Genomic DNA, 18,320 nt, shown 5'->3' on the forward strand with positions numbered 1-18,320 from the left:
CTCACCAACACCACCAGACAACACCACAGCAACGCGTGGCCGGGCACAGCTAGTCCTTTATAAGAAGCCAGGATGGGTGTTTTCATCACCTTAGCACATGGGGACATTCTGAATCCTGGAGCAGAATTCAGACTTTTCCCTGTGTTTTTTTAACCAGAGGTGCAGCCACATTAAGTGGCTCAAGCAATAATATAAAACAGAATACAATATCAAGAATTGGCAAGTTATTAAACTATGATAGAACAATTAAAAATTGAAGTTAAATAAGTTCAGACAAAGAATCTGGTTATTATGGTATGGAATGAGGCAGAGGATTAAAGAATGGAAAAGTAAGGAAAGCCCAGAAGCAGACTTTTAAGTTGGAAATTAGATAAGGGGAAAGGAATTGGGGGATGTGTTGTCAAAGGCTTTCATGGCCGGAATTACATGGTTGTTTTGTATTTTCTGGGCTGTATGACTATGTTCCAGAAGCATTCTCTCCTGATACCTCACAACCTCTGAGGATGCCTGTCATAGATGTGGGTGAAATGTCAGGAGAGAATGCTTCTGGAACATGGCCATACAGCCTGGAAAACACACAACAACCCTGAATTGGGGGATGTATATACAAATTGAAAAAAAAAACAATTTCAAAACATACTTTGTCTGAGATATGGAAAGACAAATTAAATTGTAAGGAGAATGAGACTGAGAATTGGGTAAGAGCAATTAGGGAAATTAAACATTCAAGGATTAAGGAAACACAACATAAAATATTGACAAAATTGTAACAAACTCCACACCTACTGGCCCACATTACAAAAAAACATCAAAATTTCATTGGCATAAGTGTGGGGGAATTGGAGGGTTTATTCATATGTGGTGGAACTGTGAAAAGTTACAAAATTTCTATAAAAAGATTGAAGATGAGATGGAAGAATTATTAGGGAGAAGAATTGAACTAAACAAAAAACAATTCTTTACCCAATAAATTATAAGCATAAAGACCAAATTGGAGGAATAAAGACCAAATTGAAATTGCAAAATATATCATAGCGGCTACCCATGCAACAGTTGCCTTAGGATGAAAAGATGGAAGGAAATAGGAATTTAAAATGCCTTGAATATTTGTCCGTGTATATGCTCCAAGACTATATAACTGAAAGAATAACAAAATATATGAATGGTCATCCAAATGAAAACTGGGAGTTGTAGCAGAAAGAGCTTATAGCCGGGGGGGGGGGGGGGGGGGGGGAATAAGGAACTGAACCAAAAAGTCTTCATGATCAAATAAATAATATAAAACATTAAGTAGAGTTATAACCAGTCCCAGAGGGAGAGAGAAGGGAGGAAGGAATAGGAAGGGGGGAAATGGCTAGGTATAAGTAATAGATGTGTATGGAATTGTAAAAAAATGCAATCAATAGAATATGTCATATGGGGTAAAAAATAATATATCCTATGTATGAAATTGTCACCATGTTACAAATTACTAAGATCTAACCAAATAAAAATATATTTTTTAAAAATTTAAGTGGCTCAAGATGGATTAACTCACACCAGCCTCCATGCATTGTGTGGACACAAGCAGGCTGATGAAACTCTACACCATATTAAATGGCAGTGTAGAACTGACCTGAGATGTAAACTGATGCTCTTAAGGTTCTTTCCACTTCTTCTGTTTCTGCCCCTAGTTTAGTTCACTGTTAGTAGACCATTTTTAGATATAATGAAGTTCTTAAAATAAAGTTTTAATTAGTTTATTTAGCCATAAATGTATTTATTTCTTAATCTAAAGTGCTAGCCACTGCACACTTTCCATCACTCTGTGTAGTTCATGTGTATCCTATCCATCAATTCATTCCAACATTACCGAAATTGTTAGCAGAGCCCCCGATGGCGTAGTGGGTTAAAGCCTCATGACTTGAAGGTTGGGTTGCTGACCCGTAGGCTGCCAGGTTCAAATCCAACCCGGGGAGAGCGTGGATGAGTTCCCTCTATCAGCTCCAGCTCCATGTGGGGACACGAGAGAAGCCTCCCACAAGGATGGTAAAAACATCAAAACATCCAGGCGTCCCCTGGGCAATGTCCTTGCAGACAGCCAATTCTCTCACACCAGAAGCCACTTGAAGTTTCTCAAGTCACTCCTGACACACACACACAAAACGAAATTGTTTCCTTGACCTAATTCTGAATATAGGAGTTCTCTGCTTTCAAAACAGCTGTTTATCAATGTGCTACTGTTTCAACAGGTCTCAGTTGTAGCTATCTATTGCAGCTCTTGACATTTGGTCTACTCTTTTAATCACATCCTGCTTTTTATTCCTCTCACTATTCTCAGCACATCCCCCCCCCAGTTGACTCATTGCCATCTAATTTTCAGTCTTGCCTTTGCAATCAAAAAAACCCCTGTGTTCCATCTTTCAACCATTTTCACAATGTCCTGGTTCTGACCCATTGAATAAGCAGGGGGTGCTTATATGTACATATCCTATCTACCTAATATCTCCAGATTTATGGGGTATGAGGGGTTAGAGATTGATTAGGAATATGAGAATAATTATTAGAACCAACATAAGCTCAATTTTGTTGCAGTTTCATAGCACAGAATGCAGGCCTTTTTGAGCCCAAGGGTCATATTTGTCTACGTACAAGATTTTGAGGGCTGCCTAGCTATGGTAGCCAGGGGACAAACATTGGTGAGTCAGTGGTGAAGGAAGCAGGCATTAATATATACACACAAGCAGGCATGCATTGAGTTAGCTGGATGCAAAAGGAGACATGAGCCCTGCATCTTTAAAGAGTTGGGCCAAGAAGGGAAGTTCAGCAGATGAAGCTTGGCATACCAGCTGTGACTGCTGAAGTCTCTTCTACACAATGATTAAACGTGAGGGAGCCTTGTCTGCCTTTCTACTTGGCCACTCTGCTATGCATACCGCTCTGCCACACTGTTCCACCATCTGAGCAACAGGGGAGGGAGAACTCCCTTTACTTAAAATTTTACCTGTAGCCCTTCACTTCTACTGGACTAAGAACTGCAAAACAGACAATGGGACTCCATGCCTCATTTTACTCAGCTGCTTTCTGAAAGTAGGTAAGGGGGAGATTTTAGAAAGAAGACAGGTTAACAAGATGGTTAAGGAGGTACTGTGGACCAGAGATCCCTCTCATACCACACAAATACAGGGTGTTTGAAGAAGAACTCCCTATTCAAATAAAGAACATATCTCTTCTGCTTCTGTTCCAACAGTGAAATGATTTATTAGATTTTTTTTCATGTCAGAAGTGACTTGGGAAACTGCAAGTTGCTTCTGGTGGGAGGGAATTGGTCGTCTGCAAGGACGATGCCCAGGGAACATCTGGATGTTTTTACCATCCTTGTGGGAGGCTTCTCTTATGTCCCCGCATGGAGCTGGAGCTGACAGAAGGAGCTCATTTGTGCTCTCCCTGGGTTGAATTCGAACCGACAACCTTGAGGTCAGCAAACCAACCTGAAGTTAGCAGTCCTGCCTGCACAAAGCTTTAATTTCTGGTGGCCTAAAACAACAGTCCGTAACATGATGAAAAGACAATACCAAAATCAAATCTGGATCACAAGAGACAAACTGAAACAAAAGAATAATTGGGGTTGGTATAGAATACTCTGAAAAGGGATAGCTGGCTATCAAGATATTTTCCTCTCAACAATTTGTGTATCTGTGTGTATTTGCTGCCACCTTGTGGTAGATTGGAAACATGTTCATGGGTAGCTCTTGGCCATACAACACCAAAGCATAAAATAAACAATGAAAGCTTTCTTAGCTTCACTGGCATCTTCATCACAAAAAAAGATGTTAAAAATAATACTTGAGAAGAAAGGTGTTGATGTTAAAGTCATATGCCTAAATTTTGTTTGAGCTGTTACTTTGTATTGAGAAATCTGAATGCAGGCAGTTGCCAACCCGTTTCTCAAACAGTACAGAAACTCCTTGAAAAATTCTATGTTCTCTGTTTAAGAAAGGGGCAGAATGTATTATTGCAATTGAACCAATAAAGATATGGCTTTTTGTGGCTTTGTGTTTTTCTTTTGGTATATGGAGTCAGAGATACTCCATCATGCATGTCCAATCTATCATGAACAAGTGCTTTCTAAACAGCAAAGATGAATCAAGTAAATAGCTATACTTTATTTTTGTGCACTTGTCAGGGACCCCTCCCCCCCATTTTCCAAAGTATGAACTGACAGTACCTGATCCAGAAATGATCCATCCTCATGATAGCTGTAGAAAATCTGCATGATTTGTCTTACAACAGAGGTTGAACTTCTTTAATGTCCATCTGAGGTGGATGCTGATGGGTCCTATGTCAATGAGATGGCAAATGTGCTTCCCAGTTTTAGGTTCAACTTTAAAGGAGTTGGAAACTCCTTTAGTACTTGGAAAATAGGCTGCTGTATTATTTGCCTGAGAAACCCTATTCTTGGCTGTGCCATAAGTGGGATTCAATACATTTTCATATCCATATTTTCAGTGATAACATAAAAAAATCACAGTCTGTGCTCACAAAATGGGTTTTTTTTTCTTGGTGAGGAGTGGGGTGGCGGGGTGATGGGGGTGAGGCATGGGAATGAAAAAATGTGTTTTCTTCAGAACTGAAAGGAACCCTTGCAAGTCTTGTCATCAAGTCTAAATATTTCTGTGTACATTTTAATAAATAATAATAATAATAATAATAATAATAATAATAATAATAATAATAATAATACATCACACAGTCCTAGACACTTGGGAAGTGTTCGACTTGTGATTTTGTGAAACAAAATCCAGCATATCTATCTTGTTTGCTGTGTCATACAATAATAATAATAATAATAATAATAATAATAATAATAATAATAATAATAATAATAATAATCTTTATTTATACCCTGCCCCTTCTCCCCAAAGGGACTTGGGATGGCTTACAACATGGATAAATATAATAAAATACATAAAAAATAAAAAATAAGCAAAATAATGACATATCAGATCAATATAAGACAAAATAAGCCAAAGCAGGAGTAAACAAAAATTAAAAAATAATGTCTATAAATAGTTAGCATCATAAATATATAAGTCCAACCACAACAATTCAGAAGCACTTAAGTAAATACCCTCTAAATAAATGAACACCAAGAATAAACAAAAATAATACCAAGTTTACAATAAGGGAGCTCAAGAATTCTTTTGATAATGGGTGAGGGGAAATACTCCACAATAATATGATGGATGAAGTGGGGACAAGAAAATCTTGGCTTTTCTTGGCTACATCTCTGACCCTAGTTGTCACCTTCCAAAGGCCCCTTTCCAACAGTTAGTGTTATTCATATTCTCCTATTAAATGTTTGGACCCTGAATGTCTGATGTTATGCAGAGTAAATTGGTTTAAGGGGCTGGCATTTTGTTGCTACTGTTCTTAATAATATTCAATCATTTTTTGCCAGCCACTGTCAACTTTTGAACGACAAGGAAGCAACTGCCTCCAAGCAAAATCTCGGAATGAGGTTGGAAAAACAGAACAAGAAATTTTATTATGGTGGATGATTGGAATTTCTTTCCTCTCTGTCTCATTTTTTTTCTTACATTACTGTTTCAGTTGCAGATTCTTTTTTTTTTTAACCCATCCTTTAGTGGCCTAGCTACTTACTCACTGTGAGTCTGGCAAGGTCATATAAAGAGGGATTGACAGAAAATCAGTGAGCTATATCATTTTTGGTAAACAATTTATTATAGTTATGGTACACAACAGAACAACAAATTATAGCAGATATAGTAAAGTAACAATAATTTTGATATATGCATGCATATCTACATTAGTCAATCAACCAGTTATTTCTGACATTGAATGCATAATAATATCAGTAACTTAAACTATTTAGTCTTATTATTTCTACATGTTATCCACTATTTTCAGTCTATGCTTTCTACTAATTAAATTTTTTATATAAGAGTAACATTTTTAACATAACATTCAAACAACAATACACAACATATTACAGACCAGACCCGAAACCCCTATCCCACACAAAATAAAATCTCTTCCGCACACTCGTGCACCCTTCACCATGACTTCTGACTCAGAAAATCCCCAGAGAGGCCATAATTTAATTAGAAGAGAATAACGGAAATCATAGGTACTGGGTCTGTGGATAAAGGGATCCTACTATGAAGATAGAGCCCCCAGTTATATACATTTTATAGTATGTGTGGAGCCCCTGGTGGCACAGTGGGTTAAATCGCTGAGTTGCTGAACTTGCTGACTGAAAAGCCGGCAGTTCAAATCCTGTCAAGGACAGAACGCCACCAGATAAAGAAATGGGTACAAAGACAAATCCGAGGAGCGGGGTGAGCTCCCGCTATTAGCCCCAGCTTCTGCCAACCTGAAAATATGAAAATGTCTGAAAATATGTAAATGTGAGTAGATCAATAGGTACCGCTCCGGCAGGAAGGTAATGGCGCTCTATGCAGTCATGCTGGCCACTTGACCTTGGAGGTGTCTACAGAAAATGCCAGCTCTTTTGGCTTAGAAATGGAGATGAGCATCAAACCCCAGAGTCGGACACGACTAGACTTAATGTCAGGGGAAAACGTTTACCTTTGCCTACTATCAAGCTAACGAGTGGCAGTTTTTAAAAAATCTGATGCTGTGGTTTCCAAAAGTTAAACAAGGAACCTGGAGATTTCTGAAGGATATCAACAATTAAGTGAACTAATCAATTGTGTACAAAGCGCCCTTAATCTGTTTCTAAAAACATCCAGGAAGATCTTGTTAGTGCCTTTTTAGAGGAATGGGTTTGCATACCAATCATTTAAAGTACAACCTGAAAATATTATCTCTTGTATGAATTAAATATTGTTCCATTACAATAGGGCATAGTGCCAAAAAGATGATGACATTAGAAAATACAGTGTTTGATTGATAGCTATAAAAATTAAGCCTGTGTCACTAAAGCAAATCATTATCCACCTCCTCCTTGATCTTGGTGACTGTGGTGTCATGTCAAGCATTTAATTAAACTGAAGCCACTAAGAAATTGGAAAACTCAGCTGTCAGAAATGGTCATATTGGTGGTGTGTTGCAATGGCTAACCTTTGAAAGAGACTTCAGTCTTTAGGTGGTCTGGGTATGTTTGGAAAATTTCCCTTTTTTACTTCAATTCTGTCTTGGAAATTCTGTGAATTTTTGTCCCAAAAAGTAATTTTTCAAGCACGTAGGTCCCAAAAAGGAATTTTCCAAATTGCTTAAAATAGCAGTAAAATACAGGGCGTGGAAAAGCAGGCATGCAATTCACCACTGATTTTTTCTTAAAGTAAACAATGTATAATAATAGCAATATTCTTCTTGCTGCAAGAAAATATCTGAAAATTACGAAGGTTTTGAAGACTGTTCACAGTTGAAAATTCGTTGTGTGCAAAATTCATAGATGGTCATTTTGTATAGAAAATAACACTTTCTGCACAGAAAATAACACTGTACAGGAAATAGCATTTTTGTGATGACTTATGGGCCATGTAGTCCCGTTCCTAGTACTGTTGTGGCAGATGAAGAGGAAAACTTGGGTTTCCCACCGTTTCTGCCAGATTTGGAGCCCTTGCAGCTGCAGGATGTTTGCCCACAAGAAGTCAGACAAACAAGCCTTGAGGAGAAATCTCCCACATTTTCGCGCCGCCTTTATTATAATCAAGATAGACACGCGCGGGAGGCGACTCGCCGAAGTGCCCGGATAGCTGCCAGACAATTAGAAGATTAACTCTATTTCCCTTGGGAAAGTTTAAGGAGTCCTGCATCTGGACAGTTTAGGTTTCGGTTCTTGTTCCCCAGAGAAAGTCTGCTTTGGCGGGAAAACAAGATCCTATATAGATGCTTGCCCACAAAGGGTTCCTTGCGGAGTCAATTCGTCAGCTTCGGGAGTAGATTGTGTGTGGACTACGCTACTCCAGTTTCCAGGACCCTGTTCTCGTTCCAGCCCTGCCTTGTTCCCCGGACCTCGCCACGGATTTCCCACGGACCCAGTTCTTGCTCCTCGCTTCTTGTTGCCTTGAATCAAGCCTTGTTTGCCAAGAATCTAGTTTGCTTCCTAGCCTTGCATTAAGCTTCATGGACTAAAGGACCTTGTCAATTCCCCTCACTTTGCTTGGCAAAGTGAGTGTTTCGGTTATTGGATTACAACTTTGGACCTTAATATTTCATATTGGACATTGTTTTCTTGGACTAATTTTGACCTTTCCTGAAAGGTCTACTTCTGAACTATTTTCTACACTTGCTTTTATTAACTTTATATATTTCCTCAATAAAGATATTAGATAGATTCTGGCCTCTGTGTATGGTTATTGGTGCTCTGCAGCCTGGGTCCTGACAATTTTTTTTGGGAGAAATGTTATTTTCTATGTAGAAATAAGGTTTTCTGTGTAGAAAATGAGGATTAATTTGGTATAGTAGTTTGAGTGTTAGACACTGGAGACCACTAGGTGAACATGGGCAAGTTGCACTTCCCTAGCCTCAGAAGAACACACTGACAAACCAACTTGGAACAAGCTTTGCCAAGAAATTGTCATGGTAAATGTATTTTATGTCATCATGAGTCAGGGACAACTTGAGGGCACACGCATGTGCAAAAAATTCACATTCTGTGTCAAATTGCAAGGCTTTCTTTTCTGTTAGTCCAGAATTCTTCTCATAGAGTGTCTCAACACGTGTTTTTCGACCATTTAAAATATATATTTTAATATTTTCCCATCCTGAAGGCATTTAAGCCATTTTTCAACCCATTAAGTTGTGTTCCTAACTCAACCAGTAAAGCCTAAAACATTTGCTGGAAATCGCTATATGTGTGTGTGCACGCATGTATAGTGCTTTCGAATCGAAAGTGTTAACAATATTTGAATGTCAGGCAAAATCCATCTTTTTAAAATAAAAAGTGATGTGTTTATAATATATTTAGAAACAGTGTTATATTAAGGAGAAGACACGAGCAAAGGCTCTGCTGAAATGTAAGCACTGTCTGAGTTATTACTCATTTCAGTAGCTACCATATTGTACTTTGTAATGACACATGCAACCATCCCGTCGCTGTTCAGTGCATTTGTGTAGGGCAGCAGTAATTACTGATGTAGCTCAAAGTGTTGAGAAAAACTTGGAATATATATTCACAAGAATTCAAAAGGACTGTTTGGCAAACCTTTGCCCTAAAGATTCAGACTTTCCTTTAGAGAAAGCATGCATCATGGCAGCATTTCACAATCTGGGGGTCGCAAGGGTGTGTCAGAGAGGTCACCAAAGACCATCAGAAAACACACATTAATTCACAGTGCTTGTGTATCCCCCCCCCCCCGATGAAGAAATATAGATAGACAAATGTTAACGATGTAGTAGATATAAATCAACAGTAGATATAAAAGAATGATGCAAGTATTGCATGATAAATTAAATATCTGCTATGTGGCAAAAGCAATTATTGTATGAAAAATTTTAAATTCAATAAAAACTATTTAAAATTCACAGTGCTCTCCAGAGATAGGTGAACTACATCTCCCCTAAATCACTGTCAATTCCTCCCAGATCCCTCCAGTATTTTCTGTTGGTCATGAGGGTTCTGTGTGGGAAGTTTGGCCCAATTCTATCATTTGTGTGGTTCAAGGTGCTCTTTGGTTGTAGGTGAACTATAAATCTCAGCAACTACAACTCCCAAATGTCAAGGATTATTTTCCTCAAACTCCACTTGGGTGCACATTTGGGCATATTGAGTATTCATGCCCAATTTGATCCAGATCCATCATTGGTTGAGTCCACAGTGCTCTCTGGATGTAGGTGAACTACAACTCCCAAACTCAAGGTCAATGCCCACCAAACCCTTCCAGTATTTTCTGTTGGTCATGGGAGTTCTGCATCCCAAGTTTGGTTCAGTTCCATCATTGGTGGAGTTCAGAAGGCTCTTTGATTGTAGGTGAACTATAAATCTCAGCAACTACAACTCTCAAATGACAATATCAATTCTCCCCAACCCCATCAGTATTCAAATTTGGGCGTATTGGATATTTGTGTCAAATTTGATCCAGTGAAAGAAAATACATCCTGCATATCAGATATTTACATTACAATTCATAACAATAGCAAACTATAGTTATGAAGTAGCAACGAAAATAATTTTATGGTTGAGGTCACCACAACATGAGGAGTTGTATTAAGTGGTTGCGGCATTACGAAGGCTGAGAACCATTGTATCGTGGGATATCTGATTCTTTGGACCACTTTTTAAAAAAAATATATGATTCCTCCCTTTCAAAAGCTTATGGCAGGTAACATTATCACATATGTAGAACAAATTGACTACTGTGTTTTTTTCCATCTCTGTCTTCTAAAATGCTCAAACTGACAAACAAAAATTGTTTTTCCTTTCTTTTCAGAATTTCTCTATTGGTTGCATTAGACTAAGAGGCAGAACAATAATATAGATTAAATTTAAGGCTGAACTTAGTGATTAAATTATAGTCCAATATACAAGTGATCAGTTTTGGAATATGTTTTATGGATGGGATAACCTATTTAAAAATGCTTTCATAAACATAATTTGAGTTTCTGCCTCTCCCCCCTTCTTTCTTGTTTATTTGAAGTAACATAATTTATTTTTTAATTTTTATTAAATAAACTCATAAATACATTTCTTTTTAAAGTCTAGGCTTAAATCTATTATGTAATCTTAATAAGGCAGGTTTCATATAGTAATTATTAAACTCTCCATACCAATATCTGGTCATCCAAATGTTTAACCTCCTCAGCTTTAACACTTTTTTCAATTCAATTTGATTTGGCTTTTTTCATATCTACACTGGCACAAAATGTGCAAACCATTATGACCAGACTGGGCTGATGTCATTTGCTCCACAGCAGGATGTTAGCCCCATAATTGGGAATGAGACTGGTTTCCATGCCCCCTTCACACCCCAATCCCCCTTCCCCTCCTCCTTTGCACAGTCAAATGGCCTAGGTTTTTCCAGGTGGTAAGCTAACCTAGACCCGAAATTGCGCCCCCCCATCCCAAACTTACCGGGGGCGGCAGTGGGCAGCGGCGGCAACCATTGGGTTGCTTGCTGCAGAACCAGGAAGTAGCTTGTATTCTCACGAGATCTCACAAGATTTCCGCGAGATCTCACGAAATATCACGATAATACAAAAATACTTCCTGGCTCTGCGGCGAGCAACCCAGTGGTCGCGGCCGCTGCCACCTGCTGCCGCCTGCTGCCACCGCGGCCACTTCAGGTGCGCCCGAGGCGGGGGCTCCAGCGGCATCCATGACGAAACGGGCCTGATGGCAGGGACCAGGAAGTAACCACCCCAGTGATCAGATTAATGATGTCTTTCTGTGTTTTGTGTGATGAAAACAGGAGGTGCAAATGACAGGGAGGGACATTCACTCCAACTCCCCAGACTGCCTGATCCTGGGGAATGCACAATGGCTCTGGGGACATAAAATCTAGATTTTGCATAGGGTGGGTGTCTACCTTGCTTGAACACAGGAGAAAGCCCAAATCCTGTTGTAAGATTTTGACTTTCATCTATTTTTTTAACCTGGGATAAAGCTGCATTAAGCAGCTTACTATGGGTTAACACACATCAGCCCACATGTGTTATGTGGGTGCCCATAAACTGATATGAACTGCCATGCCACCTTATATGGCTGTATAGATCTGCCCCAATTTTCAGATAGGTGACTATACTGACTGATGTGACAATTCTGACAGATAGTCCCAAATTTGAGAGGCCTGCTTTATCTCTGCAAAGCTGTAATGCAGATTCTCAGAAAGGTCCATAGGAAGATTATCCAGGCTTTCAACTCCACTTGATTTTAAAATACTTCCTCATTAGAAAATCAAGTATATTAATAGTAATATGACTCCTAATGAATCTCACTCCATAAAGGTCAACATTGAATGCTTTGATCCTTTGATTTAATGACCATTCAGGAACATTTAAACTTTTACTCGTATGGTACATGTAACTTCACAAAGGTGAAGAACAATATATTTCCCTGATCCCCTAAAAATGGGATTTTATTGTGCTTAATATTTGATCCATTTTAGGTCCAGAATACAGTGATGATGGATTTGCTATATTGTAGTGGCAGGTTCCCAGCAAATGGAAAAGTATCTCTTGTATATTTTCAAAAGGCTATGATCTAGGTGCCAAAATAACTTTTTGGCTTCCATCTCTGGGGAAGGATTGTTTGCTTGGAAACATGGGAGGTCTCTTCCCTGTACTGCATGATCTTTGTTGATGCTAACAAGTCCAACAGCAAAGCTTCACAGGATAATACACAGTGCAGCATCTTGTCTTGGAAGCTGCCAAGAAAAGAACAAAATATCCATCTAGCAAACAGGGCTTAAATTGATACATAGCTACACTGTAATTCTAGGATAATTTCAGACACTAAAATCAAGGGGAACAGGCATATTCTCACACCTCATGTGCATTTTAATGTCATTTAAAGAAGAGCAGCACCCAGTCCATAACATATCCAAGTACATTTTATGTTTGAATATAATACTTAAATGTCAGCTCACCACAGCCGCTCCTGAATGAACACACGAGACTCTCTGTGTTATCACCAGAAACTTTTACTGTAGGAAACATGAACATCAAAAAAGCCAAGAATGGGAGGCTCCGGCCAACCATCCTTTATATACCCTCCCCCTCATTTGAAAAGTCTCTTCCCGCTCAGCAAAACCCCGCGCAAATTCCCCGCCAAGTCCAGCAGCCGTTTCTTCTCCGAGTCCTGAGCCGCAGGTGTCTTATCAATGTCAGTGACCCTGAAACTCAGAGCCACATCCAGGCTCTAGTAGCAGGGTTCTGACATGGCGTCCTCCTCCCCTTCGTCCTGGAAGGAAAAGATTAAACACAACTATTGTTCTCCGCTGTCCAGAGTTCCTTTATACTTTTTTAACAGGCTGCAATGGAATACCGGGTGTACCTTTCCTAGGTCCTTGGGTAGCCTCAGCTCATAGGTCACTTCGTTTATTCTTTTTGCTACCCTGAACGGCCCTATATAGCGTGGAGCCAATTTTTTAGATGGGAACCCCAATTTCAGGTTTTTTGTGCTCAGCCAAACCAGATCCCCTTCGCCCAATTTGTCCCCCTCTCGGCGCCTACGATCGGCAAAGAGCTTGTACTTCTTTTGTGTTTCCCGCAATGCCTCCACCACGGTCTGCCACCCTTGCTTAATTTTGGCCGGCCATTCCTTGTCGGTCTGGCCCTCTCCTTCCTTCCACTCGGGTAGCCTGGGGAAAGGTGCCACCTCCTGTCCGTATACTATTTCGAATGGGGCACGACCTGTGGCCGAATGTACGGCCCCGTTAAAAGCCATCTCAGCAAACGGTAGAAGGTCCGCCCAATCATCCTGTCTATAATTGGTGTACATCCTCAAGAATTGGCACAGTGTTTGTTGGGTGCGTTCGACTCCCCCGTTGGTTGCGGGATGAAAAGCCGAGCTCAGGTTCCTTTCTGCTCCTAACAGCTGTAAGAATTTTCCCCAAAATGTTGCAGTAAATTGGACTCCCCGGTCGCTAATTATTTTGTCGGGACACCCATGTAGGCGATATACATGCTTCACATACAAATCAGCAAGTTTTTCAGCTGAGGGGAGTTTCGGCAGGGCCACAAAGTGTGCCTGTTTTGAGAATAGGTCCAATATTGTCCAAATGTATCTGTGGCCTCTGCTGGGGGGTAGTTCGCCTACAAAATCCATGGCCACGCATTCCCATGGCCTCATGGGCTCCACCACCTTCTGCAATAGCCCCTGGGGCTTCCCCGGTGGTGTTTTTCCCTCTGCACATAATTCACACTGCGTGACGTACCCCCTGGCGTCTTTCCTCATTCCGGGCCACCAGCATTGTTTGGCCAACAGTTTAATAGTCCTGGTGGGGCCTAGATGACCCGCACCCTTGTTATCGTGGCACTTCCTTAACATTTCTCGTCTTAAACATTCAGGAATATACAATTTCTTATTTACAAACACCAAATCCCCACACAATTCTCCCTTTTCCTTGTTAGTTTGTAACCATTTGTCCATTCCATACGCTCGCTTCAACTCTTCCTCCCATATTTCTCCTCCCCCCGTGGAAATGGCAGTACGTTTGTTTTCTTTGGCCGCTTGTGCTCGAGTTAGTACTGCCAGGCCCCACTGCTTATCTAGGAACAGGCTCCCTTCAGATTCCTGAATTCCTCCCCCGTGCTGAGGCATCCGAGAGAGAGCGTCAGCGAGTATGTTATGTTTCCCCTGGAAGAATCTGAGTCTGAAATCAAAACGGCTGAAATATTGGGCCCATCTAATTTGCTTCGCTGATAGTTTACGAGGGGATCTTAGATACTGTAAATTTCTATGATCAGTCCACACCTCAAACGGTGTTCCACTTCCTTCCAGAAAGTGTCTCCAGCACTCTAGTGCTTTTAGAATCGCTAAGGCTTCTCTCTCCCAAATCGGCCAGTTTTTTTCTGTATCGCTAAACTTTTTTGACAGATAGCCACATGGCTTCAGGTTCCCCCCCTCGTCTTTCTGCAGCAGAACTGCCCCATATGCCCGGTCTGACGCATCGCAATGTAGTACAAAGGCCTTAGACATATCAGGGTGCTGTAGGACAGGTTCCTCAGTAAAACGCTTTTTAAGGGCTTCGAAAGCTTCCTGGCATTCTATTGTCCATGTCAGTTTGGCCCCTGGGGCCTTCACTTTGGCTGTTTCTCCCCTGCCTTTAGTTTTTAACAAATCTGTTAATGGCAAAGTGAGGCGCGCAAAGTCCTTGATAAATGTTCTATAGAAGTTTGCGAACCCTAGGAAGGATTGCAGCTGCTTCCGTGTTTTGGGGGCTTCCCACCCCCTCACGTCTTCCACCTTCGCAGGGTCCATCGCCACTCCCTGGGAGGAAATCCTATACCCCAGAAAGTCTATCTGGTCTTTATTGAACTCGCACTTGGCAAGCTTCGCATACAGCTTCGCTTCCCTCAACTTTTGTAGGACTTCCCTGACTAGTTCTACGTGTTGTTCCTTAGTTCGAGACATTATCAATATGTCATCTAAAAAAATAAAGACTCCCTTGTACAACAATGGATGCAATACTTCGTTGATTAATTGCATGAACGCGGCCCCTCCCCCGCACAAACCGAAGGGGAGCACACGATAATTGAATAATCCGAATGCGCAGGAGAAGGCCGTCTTCCACCTGTCCTCTGGTTTGATCTGCAATTTATGGTAGGCCTCAATTAAGTCCAATTTAGTGAATATCTGTCCTTCCGATAACTGGGCGATCAAGTCCTTCACTAAGGGTAGGGGGTATTTATTTACAGTACTGATTGCATTTAGGCCCCTGTAGTCAATGCAGAGCCTCAGCGTTTGGTCCTTTTTCCGCCTGAACAACACAGGCGCCCCTAGAGGGGAATTTGAAGGCTCTATGAAACCCCTCGCTAGGTTTTTATCAATGTATTTTCTCAGTTCCTCCTTTTCCCTAACTGACATCGGGTATATTTTTGCCTTGGGAAGCTCTGCTCCTGGGACTAGCTCTATTTTCACTTCAACTCTCCGCTTCGGTGGGAAATTGTCTGCTTCCTTCTCATCAAACACGTCCACAAAATCCCGATACTCTGGGGGTAATTTATCTGCCAGTTCTGCTATTCTGATAGAGTCTTCCTCCCCCCTTTTCCCTGGCTCCCTCTCAACTTCCTGGCTCCCTTCTTCCAAATTCATCCTGAAGATCATGCTCTTATCCTCCCAGTTGATTTGCGGGTTGGCCTGCCCCAGCCACGGCATGCCTAGTATAACATTATAGCTGGCTATTTGTGATATCACAAATGACACCTTTCCTTCCCAACTCCCTATCTTACACTTTACATCTTCGGCACTGTACTTAGCTAACGATCCCGATGCTGTGGATCCGTCCAACTGCGAAAAAGCTATTGGGGATTCTAGGTTCGTTCTTTCGCATCCCAATCCCTCGGCTAATTCAGGGGAGATGATGTTCCTGGAACATCCACAATCCACAAATGCTTTGCAGGTTGCTTGTTTGCTGCCATTTTCAAGCTGAATGGGGACCACTATCATAGCTTTGTCCTGACTTACCAACCCCCCCGAGTGGTGCCTCATCGGTGGTTCTTCCTCGGCGCGTTTTCCTGCCACGGCTCTGGGTTTGGGCTGGCCTCCGCCTTCCCCTTTTCTCTGCCAGCACTCGGCAGCCCTGTGGCCCAACCGGCCGCACACGAAGCAGCCACTCCTGCTGGCGCTCACGTTCCCTGTCGGCTCCGTTCTCCTCCCGGCTGGGGTTGATCCCTCCTTCCGGCTCCCCTCTTTCATCTGCGGCCGCTGCTGTAGCCCTCCTCGGTGCCTCCTCGCCTGGGCCAGCGATGTCTCGACGCGCCCCGCCAGCTGAATCCATCCACGCAGTGTGTCAGGCTCATCACGATGCACCGCCCAGGAGAGGATCTCCCGCCTGAGACCCTCTTTGAAGAGTTCTATCTTTGTTACTGCAGACCATTCCGGCACCTTTTCGGCGAGGCATTGGAACTCCTCCGCATACTCAGATACCGACCTCTGCCCCTGGGAGACGGTCTTCAACTTCTCCCTCGCCCGGATCTGCTCCAGTGGATCTCGGAAACGGGTCTCCAGGGCCCCCATAAAGCGTCGGAGTGACCCCAGACATGGGTCGCGCCGCGCGTGCAGCTGAACGTACCAGCTGGCCGCTCCCCTCTTCAACACTGCACCAATGGCCCGTATCCGGCTGGATTCCGTTCTAAAAGTGTGAGCATTGTCCTCCATATAGCCCCTCACCGTGGTCAGGAAAAAATCCAGTTCAGAGGACTCTCCCCCAAACTCGATCCTTAGTTCCTCTCGTCTCGGTAGGGGTCCCTGTGGTGGCAATCCCCAATTCTCCGCCCGTCGCAAGCCCCCTTGCGGACCAGTGGGCCCCGCTGCTGCTTCTCTTGGCCCTGTGCCACGCCCGGCATTCGCCAGGGGCACCAGGGTCTCAGCTGGGAGCGTAGCTGGGATTCTCGGAGGTTTTTCCCCTTCGTCGTCACTCTCCTCCACCCGCGTCAGGCTTGTTTGGGTCTTGGGCCGGGCGCCGGGCTCCTTTCGCATTTCCCTTCCCTTCGGTGCTGGGAGGTCTGCAAAGCCCTGGCTGCTTCCCACGCTCACGTCCCACATTGAGCCAGCCCGAAGTTCCCTTCCTCTCTCTGGCTCCGCCAAAAACGCCAGGCGCTCCATCGCCCTCGACATCACTGCCAGGGTGGTCTCCATCGCCGACATCCTCTCCTCCAGAAACACCATCCTTTGTGGGCCTGGGGAAGGTGAACCTTCCTCTCCTCCGGTGCTGTCTCCCCGCACCACTCCACGCCTCTGGGTTACCCCATTTGGCTGGGCATAAGCGGTGGATGACGCCAGGGCCGCCAGCTGGTGGAACTCAGCGTCCGGCTCGGGAGTGGCCCTTTCCGACCTTCCTCCTCCTGCGCCCAAGAGCTCTTCATCCTCCACTTGCATGTTACACCTCACCGCTACAGCGGGATGGTGTCCGTTTTCTTGGCTTAGTGTCAGCTCACCACAGCCGCTCCTGAATGAACACACGAGACTCTCTGTGTTATCACCAGAAACTTTTACTGTAGGAAACATGAACATCAAAAAAGCCAAGAATGGGAGGCTCCGGCCAACCATCCTTTATATACCCTCCCCCTCATTTGAAAAGTCTCTTCCCGCTCAGCAAAACCCCGCGCAAATTCCCCGCCAAGTCCAGCAGCCGTTTCTTCTCCGAGTCCTGAGCCGCAGGTGTCTTATCAATGTCAGTGACCCTGAAACTCAGAGCCACATCCAGGCTCTAGTAGCAGGGTTCTGACACTTAAATCAATATGATAAATTAGATAACATTATTTAGAGCATTGGGACATTTTCAGGGAATGTTTCAATTCTTCTTTTTCTGGAAAACCCACATTAATATTTAAATTTTATTAAGTTCAACTGATCATGAAGTAAGCTGCAAGTATGAAAGATTACAGTCAGACAATATGAGCCTATCTATGTCCAACAGGATTTAATCTCAGATACAAGACTGTGATTGCAAACATACAATTACAAGTTCCACCAACTCCAAGCCATCATAACCAGTGGAAAATATAACCGAGCTCCACTGGAGGGACTCAAGCTTGGGAAGACTGATGGATCGAATTGTTCTGTAAGCGTGCATCTACACTGTAGAATGAATATGCTTGACACAATGTTAACTCCCATGATTCAATGCTGTGGAATTCTGCAGGTCGTAGTATTGTAAAGTCTATAGCTTGCTCTGCTGAAGACTATG

At 42.6% G+C, this 18,320-nt stretch overlaps 1 protein-coding gene across 9 annotated transcripts in view; it reads left to right on the forward strand.

Moving 5' to 3' along the window:
* pde10a (phosphodiesterase 10A) overlaps nucleotides 1-18,320 on the forward strand; it is a 360,355-nt gene that overhangs the window by 50,483 nt on the left and 291,552 nt on the right. The window contains exon 2 of one of the 9 annotated variants that reach the window (XM_062976366.1): nucleotides 5,441-5,500. The exons of the other annotated variants lie outside the window; for them this stretch is intronic. The gene's annotated coding sequence lies outside the window, so the exon portion shown is untranslated. The remainder of the gene's footprint in view (nucleotides 1-5,440; nucleotides 5,501-18,320) is intronic. 9 annotated transcript variants of the gene reach the window in all.

The sequence above is a fragment of the Anolis carolinensis genome, chromosome 1 (assembly GCF_035594765.1).
Source record: "Anolis carolinensis isolate JA03-04 chromosome 1, rAnoCar3.1.pri, whole genome shotgun sequence".
NCBI classification, from domain to species: Eukaryota; Metazoa; Chordata; class Lepidosauria; order Squamata; family Dactyloidae; genus Anolis; species Anolis carolinensis.